Raw genomic sequence first — 6,324 nt, 5'->3', positions numbered from 1 at the left:
CATTGCTAGTGCTAGCCAAGCACTGCTCACGGGTAGTCCTGGCCATCTCAGGCCCGGCCCTGTCGGCCCACCCAGGCCCGACCCTAAAATCCAGGACCTAGGCCCGATGAGCTTGTCCATGGGCCGGGCTTGGGCCTGAGTTTTGAGCCCATCAACAGGGCCTGGACGGGCATGGGCTTGACATATTGGCATTTTAAGGAAGAGGCCCGGCCCACAGCCCTAAGCCCTAAGGGTTTTTCAGGGCTTTTTACGAGATGGGCCGGGCTTGGGCTTGAAAAGTAGGCCCGATGGTAAGGCCTGGGAGGGCCTGGGCCTCAGTTTTCTGCCATGGGCTTTTTTAGGCCCGGCCCGGCCCATGGCCAGATATACTCACGGGCTCATGGATGGCGATCCGACGACTGGCACGCCAAGAGAGCAAACAACACATGGTTAGTCACACGGATCGCGATCCGTGGCCAACCTCCTAGCGCACATCGCCACCGTCCAACGCTCCCTAATCCAGCGGCTGACCCAGGCCCGCGTTCCTCCGGTGCCGTGGCGCGATGAGGCTTCCCAAAATCCCCAAAATTTCATGCTATGCTATGCGCCGCGCCCGCCGACCAATTCCGCGCCCCTACTTAACCCCGGCGAACCCGTCCCAAGATCCTCAGACCACCGCGCCGAACAACTCTCTCGCCAGCACGCAGCAAACTCCCCAGCCTTCCCTCGCCCCGGATCCGTAAATGGCCCGCACGAAGAAGACCGCGCGCAAGTCGACCGGCGGCAAGGCCCCGCGGAAGCAGCTGGCGACCAAGGCGGCGCGCAAGTCGGCGCCGGCGACGGGAGCGTGAAGAAGCCCCACCGCTTCCGCCCCGGCACCGTCGCGCTCCGCGAGATCCGCAAGTACCAAAAGAGCACGGAGCTGCTCATCCGCAAGCTGCCCTTCCAGCGCCTCGTCCGGGAGATCGCGCAGGACTTCAAGACCGACCTCCGCTTCCAGAGCTCCGCCGTCTCCGCCCTGCAGGAGGCCGCCGAGGCCTACCTCGTGGGGCTCTTCGAGGACACCAACCTCTGCGCCATCCACGCCAAACGCGTCACCATCATGCCCAAGGACATCCAGCTCGCCCGCCGCATCCGCGGGGAGCGCGCGTAGGCGCCCTCTCGCTCCTGCTTGGTCCCTTGAGGCCTCATCGTGCCATGATCTAGCCGTGCTGTAGTTTTTAGTATGTGCAATGGATGTATCATGTGTTCTCTAAGTTATTATATGAATGAAAAGTACGCAGCTCTGTTTACCTTTCTCTCTGCTTAATCATATGTTCAGAATTGTTGATGTTGTTTGGGCAATGGGAACTGAACAATCTGCACCTGAACAATAGTCGCTACTAAAATTTGCATAAACAGGAATCCTCCAATCTCTATCCATCTAGATCTGGGAAACAATCCGGCCGTCAGCACGTAAGCCGACGGTAGAAGCCGCCCCAAATTCCATCCGGCAAGCGAAGCGAAACAATTCGGGTCTGCGGCTCGACGTTTCCCAGCTCGCCCGAGGAAGCGGGAGACGTGCTCATGCGCATATCGTTCTGCCGCGCGACTGGTCCAAGATGCGGGAGGACATGCTCGTGCACATATCGGGCTGCTGGAACCCCGGAGCTTGGCCGTTCAGGCGAGATAGGCGCGCGACTGGTCGCGATATTAGCTCCAGAGATGATGGATGTATGGTAGTACCAGTTTAATCAATTTATCATTTTCTAGTTCAGTGGTAAATTGGCCCCATCTTGTTTGGTTCAAGGTACAAATTGTTGCATCAGCTTATTTGTGGTGCTCAGAGCATTTTCAGCAGCTTCCCCACAAAAAAAAAACTCCCCTACATATGAATCCCTGAAGGGTCGTCATTGATTTAACTAGTTTTGGAAAGGAAAACGCTTAGAGCCGGAGCGCTACTTTGTCCCTGTTTTGCGCCGGCGCCATGCTTCTCCCTCCTCGCAGCAAACCACGACGAGGACCGCCCAAAATAGATCACTGTGCGGAGGTGCCTTGCTGCTGCAAGCTCCATGGCCAGATTTATCAGCTTAGCGCAGGCCATGGCCGAATTCGAGCCATTTAGGAAAGGGATTTTTTTTGCGCCATGGACGAGTTGCTAGTGACGTTAATGGAGAGGTTTGCTGGGGGCGGCTCCTGCAAAAGCTACATCAGGTCATGGAGGTGCTGGAACCGGGCTCGCGGTTTTGCTAGAAACGACCACCGCGGGTGCTCGAACGCCCACGGTGCTGGAATTGACAAACACTGGTGTTGGAACCAGCCACCACGGCTGCTACAATCCGCCCTCGCAAATGCTGGAAGCAGCCATCGTGGGTGCTACAAGCCGCCGATGTCGCTGCTGGAACCTGCAGCATGAGGAGCTACAACCGGCAATCTCGTTTGCTACCAACAGCACCACCATATGTTGGAACGGGCCAACTATTTTGCTGCAATCGGCACGAGGCACTGCCACAATGGCGAACTACGATGCAGAGTTTGCTGCAACCAGGAAACTAGAAGCTGGAACTGATGGATTTTTTTGCTACATCCGGCGGAGTGGTGCTCGGGCGATGACGGGGATGGCTATCGAACGTGATGCATCAAATTAAAACGGACACTACTTTTCATTAATATTGAGCTTTTTCACATAGAAAAGTAAAACCGACCTTGGTCTACTCTTCACCGGACGTGTGCATGTCCGTGTTCCACGACTCCACGTCGTACTCTCCGTTAGAGATCGTCGCCTGGCCATCGATGTCGTCGGTGGAGGTCAGGTCGATGATCAAACCGGGCAGTCCAACCTCGTAGTCATTGTGTCCCGACACAAAAGACACGGAGCTGCCAATGTTTGGCAGCATTCACATCCACCACGGCGTTGGCGCCTCTTCGTCTTCCTCCGTTGCGATCTCCTCGATCAGGGTGGCCGCACTTTGCCATGTTGATGTGGAGTTGCCACTGTTGGGGAACGCAGTAATTTCAAAAAAAATCCTACGCACATGCAAGATCATGTTGATGCATAGCAACGAGAGGTGAGAGTGTTGTCCACGTACCCTCGTAGACCGTAAGCGAAAGCGTTATGACAACGCGGTTGATGTAGTCGTACGTCTTCACGATCGACCGATCCTAGTACCGAACGTACGACACCTCCGCGATCTGCACACGTTCAGCTCGGTGACGTCCCGTGAACTCACGATCCAGTAGAGCTTCGAGGGAGAGTTCCGTCAGCACGGCGACGTGATGACGGTGTTGATGAAGCTACCGACGCAGGGCTTCGCCTAAGCACCTCTACAATATGACCGTGGTGGATTATGGTGGAGGGGGGCACCGAACACGGCTAAAAGATCAATGATCAACTTGTGTGTCATGGGGTGCCCCTGCCCCCGTATTTAAAGTAGCAAGGGGGGAGGCCGGTCGGCCCTAGGATGGCGCACCAAGAGGATGAGTCCTCCTCCTAGTGGGAGTAGGACTCCCCTTTCCTAGTCCCACTAGGAGGGGGAAGGAAGGAGTGGGAGAGGGGAAAGGCAAGGGGGGCGCCGCCCCCCTTCCTTTTCCTATTCGGACTCAAGGGGAGGGGGCGTGCGGCCTGCCCTGGCCGGCCCCTCTTTCTCTCCACTAGGGCCCATTAGTCCTCGGGGGGTTCCGGTAACCCCTCTGACACTCTGGTTTTCTCCGAGATCACCCGAAACCCTTCTGGTGTCCGAATGTAGCCGTCGAATATATCAATCTTTATGTATCGACCATTTCGAGACTCCTCGTCATGTCCGTGATCACATCCGGGACTCCGAACTACCTTCGGTACATCAAAACATATAAACTCATAATACCGATCATCACCGAACGGTAAGCGTGCGGACCCTACGAGTTCGAGAACTATGTAGACATGACTGAGACTCATCTCCGGTCAATAACCAATAGTGGAACCTGGATGCTCCTATTGGTTCCTACATATTCTATGAAGATCTTTATCGGTCAAACCGCATAACAACATACGTTGTTCCCTTTGTCATCGGTATGTTACTTGCCCGAGGTTCGATCGTCGGTATCTCAATACCTAGTTCAATCTCATTACCGGCAAGTCTCTTTACTCGTTCCGTAATACATCATCCCGCAACTAACTCATTAGTTGCATTGCTTGCAAGGCTTATAGTGATGTGTATTACCGAGAGGGCCCAGAGATACCTCTCCAACAATTGGAGTGACAAATCCTAATCTCGATCTATGCCAACTCAACAAGTACCATCGGAGAGACCTGTAGAGCACCTTTATAATCACCCACTTACATTGTGACGTTTGTTAGCTCATAAAGTGTTCCTCCGCTATTCGGGAGTTGCATAATCTCATAGTCATAGGAACATGTATAAGTCATGAAGAAAGCAATAGCAATATACTAAACGATCAAATGCTAAGCTAACGGAATGGGTCATGTCAATCACATCATTCTCTAATGATGTGATCCCGTTAATCAAATGACAACTCATGTCTATGGCTAGGAAACTTAACCATCTTTGATTCAACGAGCTAGTCAAGTAGAGGCATACTAGTGACACTTTGTTTGTCTATGTATTCACGCATGTACTATGTTTCCGGTTAATACAATTCTAGCATGAATAATAAACATTTATCATGATATAAGGAAATATAAATAACAACTTTATTATTGCCTCTAGGGCATATTTCTTGCAGTCTCCCACTTGCACTAGAGTCAATAATCTAGATTACACAGTAATGATTCTAACACCCATGGAGTCTTGGTGTTGATCATGTTTTGCTAGTGAGAGAGGCTTAGTTAACGGGTATGCAACATTCAGATCCATATGTATCTTGGAAATCTCTATGTCTCCCTCCTTGACTTGATCGCGGATGGAATTGAAGCGCCTCTTGATGTGCTTGGTTTTTTTTTGTGAAATCTGAATTCCTTTGCCAAGGCAATTGCACCAGTGTTGTCACAAAAGATTTTCATTGGACCCAATGCACTAGGTATGGCACCTAGATCGGATATGAACTCCTTCATCCAGACTCCTTCATTTACTGCTTCCGAAACAGCTATGTACTCCGCTTCGCATGTAGATCCCACCACGACGCTTTGCTTAGAACTGCACCAACTGACAGCTCCACTGTTCAATATAAACATGTATCTGGTTTGTGACTTAGAGTCATCCAGATCAGTGTCCAAGCTTGCATCAACGTAACCATTTACAACGAGCTCTTTGTCACCCCCACAAATGAGAAACATATCCTTAGTCGTTTTCAGGTATTTCAGGATGTTCTTGACCGCTGTCTAGTGATCCACTCCTGGATTAATTTGGTACCTCCCTGCTAAAATAATAGCAAGGCACACATCAGGTCTGGTACACAACATTGCATACATGATAGAGCCTATGGCTGAAGCATAGGGAACACCTTTCATTTTCTCTCTATCTTCTGCAATGGTCGGGCATTGAGTCTGACTCAACTTCACACCTTGTAACACAGGCAAGAACCCTTTCTTTGCTTGATCCATTTTGAACTTCTTCAAAACTTTATCAAGGTATGTGCTTTGTGAAAGTCCAATTAAGCGTCTTGATCTATCTCTATAGATCTTGATGCCCAATATATAAGCAACTTCACCGAGGTCTTTCATTGAAAAACTCTTATTCAAATATCCTTTTATGCTGTGACGCCCGGGTAATTAAGCTACAGTGAACCTCTGCTAATGATGCCACGTCACCTCGATTACTGTTCCTAATCACGTGTTAGTTCGAAACTGATTCAAATTCAAATTCAAAATCAACCAAAGAATAAAAGTTTTCAAATATTAAAACTAAAATGTTCGGAGTGAACCAAATATTGCATAGGTAATTATGGTGGAGAAAGCACACCTTTATAAAATGTTTAAACACTCTAAAATGAATAAAAAAGTAACAATAATAATTATTTAAATGCTTTCAAAATGTTAAACAATTTCAAAACTATTTTGTTTCGGTGCTAAGTGGTTTGTGGCTGTGGCTTAGTTTGCAAACTCTCTTTTGGTGCCACTGTAGTATTTTACTAAAATGAGAAATAAAAGAAAACACAAAAACAGAAAACAATACAAAAGAGAAAAAAAACTAAAACCTAAAGCTAACAGGAAAAAGTGGAAGACCCCCTCCCTGGGCCGTGGCCCAACTGGACCAGCCCACTAGCCCAGACCGGCCCCCACTCCCCCATAACCCCACTAAACCGAAACCCTAACCCCCCACTCGCTCCACTCCCTCCCCCGATTCCCCTGGATCGGGATCGATCCCCACTCTCCCCTCACCCTCGCTCCTCTCGCTTCCCCCCGAACCAGATCGGGACGCAACGCCCCCC

At 50.3% G+C, this 6,324-nt stretch overlaps 1 pseudogene; it reads left to right on the top strand.

Annotated features, from left to right (window-relative positions):
* The first annotated feature begins 637 nt into the window (after positions 1-637).
* LOC119271770 lies at positions 638-1,285 on the top strand (annotated as a pseudogene).
* Positions 1,286-6,324: the final 5,039 nt, after the last annotated feature.

Source organism: Triticum dicoccoides, chromosome 3A (genome assembly GCF_002162155.2).
Source record: "Triticum dicoccoides isolate Atlit2015 ecotype Zavitan chromosome 3A, WEW_v2.0, whole genome shotgun sequence".
In the NCBI taxonomy this organism is placed as follows: Eukaryota; Viridiplantae; Streptophyta; class Magnoliopsida; order Poales; family Poaceae; genus Triticum; species Triticum dicoccoides.
Note: the sequence above shows the minus strand (reverse complement) of the source record. Positions and strands in the feature narration are given on the sequence as shown.